The sequence below is a fragment of the Octopus bimaculoides genome, chromosome 13 (assembly GCF_046866305.1).
Source record: "Octopus bimaculoides isolate indiv1 chromosome 13, ASM4686630v1, whole genome shotgun sequence".
Taxonomy (NCBI): domain Eukaryota; kingdom Metazoa; phylum Mollusca; class Cephalopoda; order Octopoda; family Octopodidae; genus Octopus; species Octopus bimaculoides.
Genome location: NC_142940.1, coordinates 37444074 through 37459059, shown reverse-complemented (window position 1 = coordinate 37459059; position 14986 = coordinate 37444074). Strand labels below are relative to the sequence as shown.

The following is a 14986-nucleotide window of genomic DNA, read 5'->3' as shown; positions in this document are numbered from 1 at the left end:
GTCCTAGTGCATGGTACCTTGAGCAAGTGTGTTCCATAGCTCTGGGCTGATCAATGCCTTACAAGTAAATTTACTAAAGGGAGGTTGTACAAGGTGCATACAAAAAGTACCCAACTTTATTTTTTCCCGCCAAAACTAATACTGCATGGGCAAAATCTTCTGGGTGAGAGGTGACGCCACCCTTCCTGTGTATATGTGAAAATTTTCATGCCAGTGGGCCAAGTCAGTTCCCAGCTGTTACATCTAGAATACAGACATGTAGTGCACTCTCGTCGGACCTTCCATTTACATGCAAGCTGACTGAATGCATCAAGCAGAGACCATAAACCAATGTCTTATCATCAGTGATGGTGGTCTTAATGAAGTTTGGGTCATGGTTTGCACAGTCCATGCAGAGCTACTTCTGCTGCTTCATCAACATCTTCAGTACGAATTTCACCAACACTCTCGACATGCACAAATCCTCCATTAAAATGGAATGCATTGATCCTGTGCGTATTCCCACTTTGTGAGCAATTTCCTGGGTCGTTATATGACAATCTTCCATGACTGAGCAATGAACCTTCTCAATTGGCTCCTCGTTTCAGCTTGTGTAAAGGCCTAGCCTGAGCATGTCTCACTCTCCACTGAGGTGAAGACATGTTTGGGCTTCAGTATCCCCAAGCATTTGGCAAAACATGATGCAGTATCTCTGCTTGATGTGTTCAGTGAAAACGAAAATCTGGTGAGCATGCTCTAGGCATAACAACCAGGAACTGATGTGACTTGTTGGCACCAACATTTTTTACACATGCACAGGAAGGGTGGCATCACATCCCACCCAAAGAATTTTGCTCATTTGGCATTAACTTTGGTTGGAAAAAAATATAATTGGATACTTTTTGAATGCAACTCGTACAGAAGCTCGTATGTGTATGTTTCTGAGTAGGGAGAGAGAGAGTGTGGGGGGGGGGGTCAAAATTGGGATATATAAACATTGTAAATATACAGTGCAGTGAGGTTAATTAGTGCACAGAATAAATAACATTCATAACAACAAATAACCTGAGATAATTAAACATCTAACTGGCCAGAAGAATACTAACAAGGCCCAGGAGGAATTGCATTGGTCTGGGGTTTCTATGTATGTTTTACTAACATTCAAACTGAATTTGCTAAATATCTGGAATTGGTAAATGATATCTTCATCAGACTGTTTATAGTTAAGCTAACATGAGAGACTCTACATGGTTGTTCCATGTGCTAGAAATAGCATCCCTCGTTCTTGAAAGAGAAAAAGAGATGCAATGGTCATGACTAGAGCACTTTTGATCATAGACCTGTCCAGTCAGGGCTGGCCTGGGGGCTAAGCAGTAACAACAGCATGAGAAGGAAGGATACAATGTTAGGTGTATCGTTTCTGATAACGGGATTGGATAGTCATAGCTGGAACACATTTGATTGTAGGTCAGTCTAATCAAGATCTGACTGGACTGAATTAGAGAACCAAAACTCAGACAGGGGTAATGATGTTTTTGTTTTTGTTGTTGTTTAACCCCAGATCAGCCCTGCTCCAACAGACCTACGATCAAAGCTATTCAAGCTACAACCATCCTATATATATATATATATATATATATATATATATATATATATATATATACTCTTTACTCTTTTACTTGTTTCAGTCATTTGACTGTGGCCATGCTGGAGCACCACCTTTAGTCGAGTAAATCGACCCCAGGACTTATTCTTTGGATGCCTAGTACTTATTCTATCGGTCTCTTTTGCCGAACCGCTAAGTTACGGCGCCCGATAGCTGCTGACCTTGGCAAACAGGACACAGTCGTGTGTCGATAAGCCAGCTGGAGGAGATGTCCTCCTGGGGCTAAAAGCAACAGTAACATCCACCCCTAGGGGTCAGCCACACTTAAGTGGCAATATACTACACTTTATCGTGCAGTTACTGTTAATACTTCATTTAGAGAATTAACATTGCTTGTTTTCACCTTTTCGATATCAGTGAAGAATTTCACTGGAAAAGAAGATATAAGATTGCCAGGTTTTTGTCTCTCTCGCCAAGGTCAGCAGCTATCGGGCGCCGACGAAGGGAAATAACCCTGAAATCCGGATACGTTCGTGCTGCAGATCGAGGTGAGAGGGATAACTTCCCTTGGCAAACAGGACACAGTCGTGTGTCGATAAGCCAGCTGGAGGAGATGTCCTCCTGGGGCTAAAAGCAACAGTAACATCCACCCCTAGGGGTCAGCCACACTTAAGTGGCAATATACTACACTTTATCGTGCAGTTACTGTTAATACTTCATTTAGAGAATTAACATTGCTTGTTTTCACCTTTTCGATATCAGTGAAGAATTTCACTGGAAAAGAAGATATAAGATTGCCAGGTTTTTGTCTCTCTCGCCAAGGTCAGCAGCTATCGGGCGCCGACGAAGGGAAATAACCCTGAAATCCGGATACGTTCGTGCTGCAGATCGAGGTGAGAGGGATAACTTCCCTTGGCAAACAGGACACAGTCGTGTGTCGATAAGCCAGCTGGAGGAGATGTCCTCCTGGGGCTAAAAGCAACAGTAACATCCACCCCTAGGGGTCAGCCACACTTAAGTGGCAATATACTACACTTTATCGTGCAGTTACTGTTAATACTTCATTTAGAGAATTAACATATATATATATATATTGTTCAAGCAGTGGACTGCATTATCACATTGTGTTCCCAGCTTTAAGCAGTATGGTATAATTTGAAAACTTTGGCTGTTATTTTTAGCAGGTCAAGCAACCACGTAGAAGGGGATTTTTTCCCCCCATAAGAGAAATGAAAGGTGATGGTGATAGAGATGATGGTGATAGAGGTGATGGTGATAGAGGTGATGGTGATAGAGGTGATGGTGGTTGTGCTGCTGCTGGGGGGGTAGGGGTACTGGGGGTGTGTATGGAGGTGGGGGTGGAATTATAAGTTTAGATTACAAGATAAATGAAAACAAAAGTAAGACTGTTAAGTCTTTTATGCTCCTAATGAAGATGAGGAAAGAGAGGGTTACGTGGGAGGGGGTTGAGAGTAGAGGGAAGAGAGTGGAGAACAGGAGGCTGAGCAACTTCTGTTGTTGTTGCTTCATGATGGTCATTAAGTGTATTGGAATCTACAGTAGGCTGACTTACTGGCTTGAATCTGTTGTTATGGTTATTGTTGTTGTTACTTTAACTTATAATTGGTCCTGAAATATTCACCACCAATGCCCCCAACATCACCACCACCATCATCACTAAGAACAACAGTAAAACAACACACACACACACTGAGAAAATATGTAAAATTTTGATGAAGGTAGCCTGTTATTTGGTGGCTTGATGCACTCAATAACCAGCTGCTCCTTAACAATATATATATATATATATATATATATATATATATAGGTATGTATATAAACATGTGGATGTGTATATAAAGTACATCTGTAAAGATAAGGATTCTTGTCAAAGAAGTGACAAGGCAGGGAAGTAAAATAAAAATAATAAATAAAGGGAGGAAGGTGAGAGAAGAGACAAAAATGTGGGAGAGAAGGAGAGGGAATGGTGGTGGTGGTTGTGGTTGTGGGGGGGTGCCATGTTAACTGAAGGAGGTTAAAGCATTGTCTTGAGAACTGGAGCATTTGGGTTTTAGTGCAAAAATCAGGATGCTGAATATGATGATGGGGGGGGGGGGGTGCAGCTGTTGGTGATGATGATGATGATGGTGGTTGTAGTGCTGGTGATGGTGACAATGATGATGATGGTGGTGGTGGTGGTAGTAGTGGTGATAATGATAACTGCAGTGATGATGATGAGTATTGTGATGACATTGACAATGATGATGATAGCAGCAGTGGTGGTGGTGATAATGATGACAGCAATGATGGTGATGACAGTGTTGTGATGACAATGATGATAGCAGCAGTGATGGCAGTGGTGGTGGTGGTGGTGGTGGTGATGACTACAACGATGGTGATGACAGTGTTGTGATGACGTTGATGATGACAACCATTATCATCATCACCATGAAGGTATGAAGATGGTAACAACAAGGGGGATGATGACAAACATGTGATGATGAGGATGAGGTAGGTGATGAGGAGGGCAATGGTGGTGGGGATGGTGTGATTAGCAACAGTTCTGAGTGCACCTCCACCTCCACACAGCTGATGAAGAAGAGATAGCAGTATGCATACATATGCACACATATATATGCATACATATATATATATATATATATATATATATATATATATATATATATATTAATAGTTATCGCCAAGCCAACATGGCAGTCCCAAAATTAGGACGAAAGCTGCCGTGAATTAGCTCCAAGAAGCCATCGCCTCTAGCTAGCTATGTGACACACGAACCTGTGTCCTTTATAACCTTCGAACAGGGGAGGTCAGCAGTGTCCCCCTGCTGGTCCGGACCAGCAGGGGGACACTGCTGACCTCCCCTGTTCGAAGGTTATAAAGGACACAGGTTCGTGTGTCACATAGCTAGCTAGAGGCGATGGCTTCTTGGAGCTAATTCACGGCAGCTTTCGTCCTAATTTTGGGACTGCCATGTTGGCTTGGCGATAACTATTAATTTCCAGTACCGCTGCCGTAGTCTCCTTTGGAGAGACTTAGAAATATTAATAACTCTATATATATATATATATATATATATATATATATATACATACACATGTACATATATACAAATTTCACACACACACACACACGTTTATACATACAAATTTATATATACATATACATGTATACAAATATACATATATACCTACATAAATATATATATAGATAGATAAACATACATACACATATGCACATGCGTATACATACATATACATACATACATGCATACATACACAAACACACACACACCCCCATATACACAAATATATATATTTTTCATATCCATGTGTATAAGCAACTGCGATGCCCAAACAATAGACTGACTGACTAACAGACAGACAGAAAGGTGTTTGTGTCTGTGTTGAAGACCAAAATGCTGCCACTGAGTGCAGTAATGTTACATGCGATGGATGTGTGTTCCAAACGCCTCTATACAATGGCCTTTATGACGCAAGAGGGAGGTGGTGGTGGTGGTGATGCAGCTGATGGGAACCAGTCTTAATTCTTTGATATTTCAATATATCAGAGTCAAAGAATGGAGCAGAGAATGGCTGAAAACAGAAGAATGCCAAAGTAAATATCTCACACTATTTACTTTTGATTCTCCACATACCAAGTTCAAAACTCACCAGAGTCGCCTGTAAATTCTTTCCTTTAAGGTTATCAAATTAATTAAATAAATTTGAAAACCTAAATTTCTCTTTTATCCTATAGGAGCATTTGTAGTTTCACAACATATCAGTCCGGATCATATCTATGATCATTGATATTCCAGCCATGGCCATCCTATTGATTATTATTATTATCAAGGTGGTGAGCTGGCAGAATCGTTAGCATGCTGGGCAAAATGTTTAGCGGCATTTCGTCCATCTTCACATTCTGATTTCCAATTCTGCTGGGGTCGACTTTGCCTTTCATCCTTTCAGGATCAATAAATTAGATACCAGTTGAGTACTGGGGCTGATGAAATCAACTGACTCCCTCCCCAAATTTCAGGCCTTGTGCCTTTAGTAGAAAGGATTATTATTATCATTATCATAATAAGGCAATGGGCTGGCAGAATTATTAGCTTTCCAGGCAAAATGCTTAGCAACATTTCATCTGTCTTCACATTCTGAGTTCAAATTCCAACTAGGTCAACTTTGCATTTCATCCTTTCAGAGTTGATAAAATAAGTAATAGTTGGGCACTGGAGTCGATGTAATCGACTTATCCCTACCCCCGAAATTGCTGGCCTTGTGCCAGAATTTGAAATCATCATCATCATCATCATTATTATTATTGCCATGTACAGGTAACCTAGGGTACAAACTGACACATTTAATGGGAGGGAGTATAAGATTAAATCGACATCACACACGATTGGTGCTTTATGTCGAATATGGTCTACCTAGGACTACATTATCCAATGTGTTATTTCTCATTGTTGCTGTTGTTTTAGTCTGATTCAGCTCTGATCCAGTAAATACTTGATCAAAAGCGTTCCATCTATGATCATCCTGCCTTTATTCAGAATTCAGACATAATGTACCTAGGACAACACCATATAATGTATCCCGTTTTCCAAGACAATAAGACATTATTCATGAGAGATTTAGCTGCTAATTCTAGCTGGTTGAGCAACTACATAGAGGCTCCTTCATTGGTTAATGAGGGTCCAGTATTTAGCTGTGGTGTTTATAGTATTGAGAAAGAAAGACAAATTTGTACCCAGATAAGTTGCTAACATTTCCAGATACTCTTGGACCCATTCACAGCAGGCGAAGTCTTGAGGAATAAAGTGTTTTTCTCAGAAAATCACAACAAAATACCAACAGCTGATTAGAATTTTGAAATTGGAAACTGGGAGTTGAATATTCATCACTTAGCTGTATTTCCAGTTCAAGGCAAAGAGATTATCACCATCACTATGATCATCATTATTTAATGTCCACTTTTTCATATTTACATGGGTCAGATAGAATTTGTTGAGGCTGTTTTCTATGGCTGAATGCCCTTCCTGTTGCCAACCCTTGCCTGTTTCCAAGCAAGGTAATGTTTCCCCATGGCCAGACATGTTTTTCATTGAAGACTGGAAACTAACAACATTGCTTGTATGACAACGATGCTCATTTAGAAACATCACGTGATGACAAGGGCACACACACACACACACACACACACACAAGGGGCAGACCCAAGGGGAGGCCTGAGGAGCATGGGCCCCAATCAAGAAAAGAAGTGTGCCCTTCTAAATAATGTTATTACATCCTTTTCTCCTGGAATTACATTCCCTTCTGACCTTGTGCTCTCCCTTTGAAAAATTCCAGGGACAGCGCCTGCATACATACATCCGCACATACATATGTACATACATACATACATACATATGTATATACATACGTACATATGTATATACATACATACATATATACATATTTAGTGGAAAGTGGGTTATACATCATTAGATGTATACCTGACTTTCCTATATAAAATTAAGAATTAACGGAACGCTGAACTCCAGACTATCAACACAAACAACATTTATTCAAGGTGGAATATATACATCTTTAGCTCTTGTTTGTTGAGACGTCTTCTGTGTGTGTGAGCATGGTTGTTGTGACGTTGGTATGTGGATGTGAGCGAGCCATCTAGCTTAAGTTCGAAAGATGGAGAGAGACAGCTAAACACGTCCTTGCTCAATCGCTGGCCAGCAAGAAAGAGGCAGAATGAAGCGGAAAAGCTTGGTTGTTGAATTCCACGCATGCGTGAGACTACGCATGCGCACGGTGTTACTACACATACATACATACATACATACATACATACATACATATATATATATATATATATATATATATATACATACGTATGGAAAGCGGACGTTAAACGAAACGATGATGATATATGTACATATATACATACATACATACACTGTGGGCTTCTTTCAGTTTCCATCCATCAAATCCACTCACAATGTTTTGGACAAACTGGGAAATAGAAGACACTTGCCCAAGGCACTATGCCGTGGAACTGAACTCAAAACTACATGGTTGAGAAGAATTTCCAACCATAAGTTTCAGTTGTTTGGTAACTAACTACTAATTCAATGAATTGGTGTGTAAGTGGCCAAGTATTCCATAGACATATGTACCCTTAATCTTCAGGCAGAATCAGTGTGACAATGTGTATCAGAAGTGACCCCTTAAATTACAGGTATGATCCATCAGAGGAGCTTCCACACAGTTTCCATCTACCTGATTTCACTCACAAAATAAACACCTTTAATCTCATTATCCTTTATTGGTTTCAGTCATCAGACTGTGGTCATGCTGGAGCAACACTATGAAGAACTTTAGTTAATTTTATTGACCCCACCCCCACCCACCCCACCACTCCAGTACTTGTCTGAGCCTTCTTTTATTGACCTCAGAGAAAAAAATGAGAAGTAAAGTCAAGTAAATGTAACTGAGACAGAACAAAATACCCAGTGACATTTTCGTTTGCCATTTATTTTGCCATTCCATGCTGACAGACTCACACACACACACATACACACACGCATTATAACCAGCCCTCCCCCCTTCCACATCGCTCATTCCCTATTGCTGTCTTTCACTTTTTCCATACATTCTTGCAAAACTTACCCGCCCAAACTTCCAATTCTGTACCCATTCACTTCTATTTACCATCTTGTACCTTCACTATCCAGTGGAGGCGCAATGGCCCAGTGGTTAGGGCAGCGGACTCGCGGTCATAGGATCGTGGTTTCGATTCCCAGACCGGGCGTTGTGAGTGTTTATTGAGCGAAAACACCTAAAGCTCCATGAGGCTCCGGCAGGGGATGGTGGTGAACCCTGATGTACTCTTTCACCACAACTTTCTGTCACTCTTACTTCCTGTTTCTGTTGTGCCTGTAATTCAAAGGGTCAGCCTTGTCACACTGTGTCACGCTGAATATCCCCAAGAACTACGTTAAGGGTACACGTGTCTGTGGAGTGCTCAGCCACTTGCATGTTAATTTCACGAGCAGGTTGTTCCGTTGATCGGATCAACTGGAACCCTCGACGTCGTAAGCGACGGAGTGCCAACAACAACACCTTCACTATCCACCCAGCTACTTCATCCCCATTATTTTATCCCCTTTCCAGCTCCACCTGTTATTCCTATCCTCCCTTCTATAATATAAGTAGTTATAGAGCTCACCTGCAGTAAAAAAAAAAAAAAACCTGTCTTGTTATGGGCCCCTTCTCTCATAATTTAATCTCTCATCTCTGGACATAAAGCTGCCTCCCTACTGTAACCCTACTCAGCTGAAAGGGATCTTTAGTCTTGCAAGCTGCTTGGTGTCTCACTTGTGCTGGTGCCATGAAAAAACACCCAGTACACTCTGTAAAGTGGTTGGGGTTAGGAAGAATCTGTACCAAAGCAGACACTGAAGCACAATATAGTCTTCAGACCAGTCAGATACTATCAAATTGTCCAAGCATAGAAGTCAGATATTAAAAGATGATGATGGTTGCTTTGGCTTTGCCTTGAGCCCTCAGCACTTTATATGGTTGTGGGGTCTCTACTGTGACATGCGATATGTCTTGGGTACATTTTATCCTGGTGGTACCCATCCCTCTCTAGGTCTAACCACAGCAGATTTCTTCCAGAAGAAAGATAGACAGACAAGACAGATAGAGTGAGAAAAAGAATAGTCACAACCCCAGTACAGGACTGGTACTTTATCAAGTCCAAAAGGATGAAAGGCGAAGTTAACCTTGGTGGGATTTGAAATTAGGATACACAGAACTAGAACATGAATTTCTGCTAGGCAACTGACCTGGTGCTCTAACAGTTCAGTCACTTCACTACTTTGTGTGTGTGTGTGTATCTATATCTATATGAGTGTGCCTATGTATGTGTGCACAAGTGTGTCTATGTATGTGTGCACAAGTGTGTCTATGTATGCGTGCATGTGTATGTGTGTCTACGTATGCATGCATGTGTGTGTTTATCTATGTATGCGTGCATGTGTGTGTTTATCTATGTATGCGTGCATGTGTGTGCCTATGTATGTATCTAACGTATTTATGTGCCTAATGTGTGTTTCTATATATGTGTGAGTGTGTCTATGTATGCATGCATGTGTATGTGTGTGTCTATGTATGAATGCATGCCTGTGTTTATCTATGTATGTTTGCATGCGTGTACCTATGTATGTATCTAATGTGTCTATGTATCTAATGTGTGTGTCTATATATGTGTGTGTGAATGAGTGGTGAGCTTCCACACCGTTTCCATTACCAAAGTTTACTGACAAAACTTTGATCGACCCTAGGGCTAACGTAAAAGATTTTCGCCCAAGGTGTCACACTTCAGGATCGAACCTGAAACCTCACGACTGCAAAGTACAGTGAACTTCTTAAACAACACAGCCATACTTATGAGACCAAATTCTTAACCACACCACCATCATAAAAAACCTGTAGGAACCGATTTTTTGTGTTTTTCATTTTTTCCATTGCTTGAAAGTTCTACAGAAGAGAAGAGAAAGTTGAAAAACAGAAACACTAGGAACTGTTGTCTGTTTAGCAATGTTTAGAACTGTTGTTCTTGGGAACAAAGAGATATCTGTCACTGTGCCAAACAAACAAATAACTCTGTGTGTATTATATATATTATAATATACACCAAGGCATGATGAAATGGTGTCATCCTGCATCTTATTCTTGTTCTTCAGCCAAAGCAGAGCAAAGTAAAGTGTTTAAGTTGTAACGTCTGTAGCTAGTGAATGGTTTAACAGTAATCATCTAACTGATGGTTTAATGAGATAAACACCATAACTCTCTTCCTAATGAAAAGAATTATTATTCTCCTAGGTGACTGTATGCTGATGATGATGGGGAGGAGGAGGGAGAGATTATGATGGTAATGATGAGGAAGAGGAGGAGAGAGGAGGATTATGATGGTGATGATGATGACAATGATTATGAGGAGGAGAGTGGTAATGACAATCATCATCATCATCATCATCGTTTAACGTCCGCTTTCCATGCTAGCATGGGTTGGACGATTTGACTGAGGACTGGTGAAACCGGATGGCAACACCAGGCTCCAGTCTGATTTGGCAGAGTTTCTACAGCTGGATGCCCTTCCTAACGCCAACCACTCAGAGAGTGTAGTGGGTGCTTTTACGTGTCACCCGCACGAAAACGGCCACGCTCGAAATGGTGTCTTTTATGTGCCACCCGCACAAGCCAGTCCAGGGGCACTGGCAACGATCTCGCTCGAAAATCCTACAGGAGCCAGTCAGGCGGTACTGGCAACGGCCACGCTCAAAATGGTGCATCTCATGTGCCACCCGCACAAGAACCAGTCCAGGGGCACTGGCAACGATCTTACTTGGCTTGCCGGGTCTTCTCACGCACAGCCCATTTCCAAAGGTCTCGGTCCGTAGTCATCGCCTCGGTGAGGCCCAATGTACGAAGGTCTTGCCTCACCACCTCAGCCCAGGTCTTCCTGGGCCTACCTCTTCCACGGGTTCCCTCAACTGTTAGGGTGTGGCACTTTTTCACGCAGCTATCCTCCTCCATTCTCACCACATGTCCATACCAGCGCAATCGTCTCTCTTGCACGCCACAACTGATGCTTCTAATGTTCAGCTTTTCTCTCAAGATACTTACACTCTGACGGGTATTCACATTGACATTACACATCCAACGGAGCATACTGGCTTCATTCCTTGCGAGCTTACGTATGTCCTCAGCAGTTACAGCCCATGTTTCACTGCCATGTAGCATGGTTGTTCGTACGCATGCGTCATACAGTCTGCCTTTTACTCTGAGTGAGAGTCCCTTTGTCGCCAGCAGGGGTAAGAGCTCTCTAAACTTTGCCCAGGCTATTCTTATTCTAGCAGCTACACTTTCAGCGCACCCACCCCCACTACTAACTTGGTCGCCCAGATAGCGGAAGCTATCGACTACCTCTAGTTTTTCACCCTGGAATGAGATAGAAGTTGTTTCCTGTTTGTTTGCAGTCTTTATTGCACCTGAACATCTGCCACAAACAAAAACTAACTTGCTAGTTAACCTGCCTTTGATGTTGCTGCACCTCTTATGTGTCCATAGCTTGCACCGGGTACATCTTATAGAGTTACTACCTACTCCTTTTCTACATACTGAGCAGGGCCATCTACCTGAAGGGGTTTGTGTTTTATCTACCTTCCTACTTATTAGGATTTTGGTTTTAGCTAGGTTGACTCTAAGGCCCTTCAATTCTAGACCTTGCTTCCACACCTGAAACTTCTCCTCTAGTTCTGATAGTGACTCTGCAATTAGGGCAAGGTCATCAGCATAGAGGAGCTCCCAGGGGCAACCTGTCTTGAACTCCTCTGTGATTGCCTGGAGGACTATGGTAAATAATAGGGGGCTGAGGACGGAACCTTGGTGGACCCCTACCTCTACCCGGAATTCATTGCTGTACTCATTTCCAACCCTCACCTTACTGGCCGCATCTCTGTACATGGCTCGCACAGCTCTCACTAGCCATTCTTCTATCCCAAGTTTCCTCATTGACCACCAGATAAGGGATCGGGGGACCCTGTCAAAGGCTTTCTCCATGTCAACGAAAGCCAGGTACAGAGGTTTATCCTTGGCTAGGTATTTCTCTTGCAACTGTCTCACTAGAAATAAGGCATCAGTAGTGCTTTTACCTGGCACGAACCCAAACTGCATCTCATCTAAATTGATTCGCTCCCTAATTAGTTGGGCTATGACCCTCTCTGTAACTTTCATAACCTGATCTAACAGCTTGATGCCTCTGTAATTATTTGTATCTAAAGCGTCCCCTTTACCTTTGTAGCAGTTGACTATGATGCTGCTACACCAGTCATAGGGTATGACTCCTTCGTGTATCACCTGGTTCGTAATACGGGTGACTAGGCTATAGCCAACACTGCCAGATATTTTGAGCATCTCTGCAGTGATTCCTGATGGGCCGGGGGCTTTCCCGGTCTTCATACTCTTAATTGCTTTATCTACCCTGGTACTATCAACTCGGATAGCTGGTCCCTCTATTGGGTCGACATAAGGCAGGCTCTCTTTCTCCCATTCATTCTCTTTATTAAGCAATCTATCGTAGTGGCATCTCCAGACCTCTTTCTTTGCATCCTCATTTAATGCAAGCGTACCATCATCCATGCGAACACATTTCTCTCCTACAACATCACTATTCTCTCTCCTACACTGTCTTGCAACACGAAATACCTCGAGTCTTTGGTCCTCACGGCGCAGAACATTGGCAAATCTTTCCTTATCTGCTTCCCCTCTGGCTAAATAAACCTGTCGCCTAGCCTCCCTTCTGGCACATTGGTACAATTCCCTGCTACCACCGTTCTTCCAGTCCTTCCAAGCTTGTTTCTTTTGTCTAATAGCCCTGTCTACCTCCTTGTTCCACCACCACGTTACTCTGGGTTGGGAGGGGACCTTACACCACCCACAAATCTGGTCGGTGGCTTTTAACAGGTTGTCCCGCAGAAATCTCCAATTGTCTTCCACGTTGTATGATGCTATATCCCCTTCTATTTCGTTAAATGCTTCAAGTAACTTGTCTCTAAGTCTCTGTCCGTTTGCAGGGTCTTTAAGCTTCCACACCCTTCTTCTCCAAGCCTGTCTAATTCTGGGCACCCATTTTGCCTTGATCCCAAAGTCGCTAACTACTAATCTATGTTGTGGGGTACATTCTTCGCCAGGGTAGGTTTTGGCATTTATAAGCCGCCCTCTTTCCCTATTTCTGGCGAGGATGTAGTCGATTTGGCTAGAGTGTCTGCCGGAGCGGTAGGTGACTAGGTGACTGGCAGGTTTCCTGAAGTTGGTATTGCAGACCATAAGATTGGTTGCATCACAGAACTCCAGCAGTCTGGTTCCCTCCTCGTTGCGGGAACCGAAGCCATAGCCTCCATGTATGCCATGGAAGCCCCCAGCACGACGTCCGACATGACCGTTGAAGTCTCCAGCCACAAAGAGAAGGTCCCTGTCACTCGTCGACGAGGTAGTTTGCAAGAGGGTGTCATAGAATTGGTCTTTCAGACCATCTGGTAGCCCAGGTTGAGGTGCATAGGCTGAGATGACAGTAGCTAATCTATGATGAAGCACTAGTCTGATCTTAAGTACTCTGTCACTTACTCTAACGACCTCGATTACCTTATCCACCCATTTCTCCGCTAGAAGTATTCCTACGCCCCCGACCCCGTCAGTGTTCCCTGCCCAGAAAATCTTGTACCTGTGTTCTTTGCCTGTGAGGAACCTTGCAGAACCTCCTCTCCATCTTACTTCCTGGATGCAGCACATATCTACGCATCTCCGTTCAAGCATCTCAACAATTTCACCAGATCTACCTTTCAGCGTGCCGACGTTGAGAGTGCCAATCCTAACAGTATGGGTGTTGGGGGTGTGGGCCTGTAGCCTGGGAAGGGGAAAAGCAGTGTCGTGTACCTATGATGAAGATGATGATGGTGAAGAGGAGATGATGATGATGATGAAGAGTTGGGAAGGATGGTGATAACAGTGATGAAACTGATGATAACAACAATGATTACGAGAAGGATGGTGATGTCAATGATGATGATGATCATTATCATCATCATGATCAGCAGGAGGAGGGGGAGGAGAAGAAGGTTGACCTACAGCATGGGTCACCAAACTACAGCCCGCAACATCAATTTGTCCGGCCCACCATTGGATGCTGAAAAAAATAAACATGCTTTTACACTGCTTCTTACAGTTCTTAGATTACGCATGTTGTATGTAAACTGAGTCAGTCACGTCACACGCTATGTATTTCACGCTCCATAATAATTACTACAGTACATCACGTGTGCCTCGGGCTAGTTAGTTATTAGTGATTTCAATGACAACGAGAATATCTGACGCCGAGGCCTAAGACTGCTTTTGTTTTTTCTTCACCCATCGTTATGGCTACTAAGAATAGAAAGGTTGATGATGAATGTCGCATTTTCAATAAGGAATGGGAAGAAAAGTACTTCTTTGTGGAAACAAACGACCAGAAAGCTAGTTGCTGGATATGCAACAAAAGTGTTGCTGTTATGAAAGAGTACAATATTCATCGTCACTATGAAGCAAAACATCTCTCAACACATTCTAAACATTCTGGAAAGTTGTGGTTCGAGAAATTTGAATCTATGAAACAGTTTGGAATCTCAAAAGAATTTCTTTACGGAAAAGTTTGTTGAAAATGAATGTATTATTCATGTAAGTTACAAAATAGGGAGTAAGTTGGCAGAGTGAGAAAAACCATTTACTGATGGAAACTTTATAAAAGAGTGCATGATGGAAGCAGCAAATGACTTGTGTC

General features: G+C 42.4%; 1 protein-coding gene across 3 annotated transcripts in view; it reads right to left on the bottom strand.

Annotated features, from left to right (window-relative positions):
• Positions 1-14986, bottom strand: part of LOC106878852 (tRNA (carboxymethyluridine(34)-5-O)-methyltransferase alkbh8) — a 53043-nt gene that overhangs the window by 10839 nt on the left and 27218 nt on the right. The gene's annotated exons all lie outside the window — the stretch shown is intronic.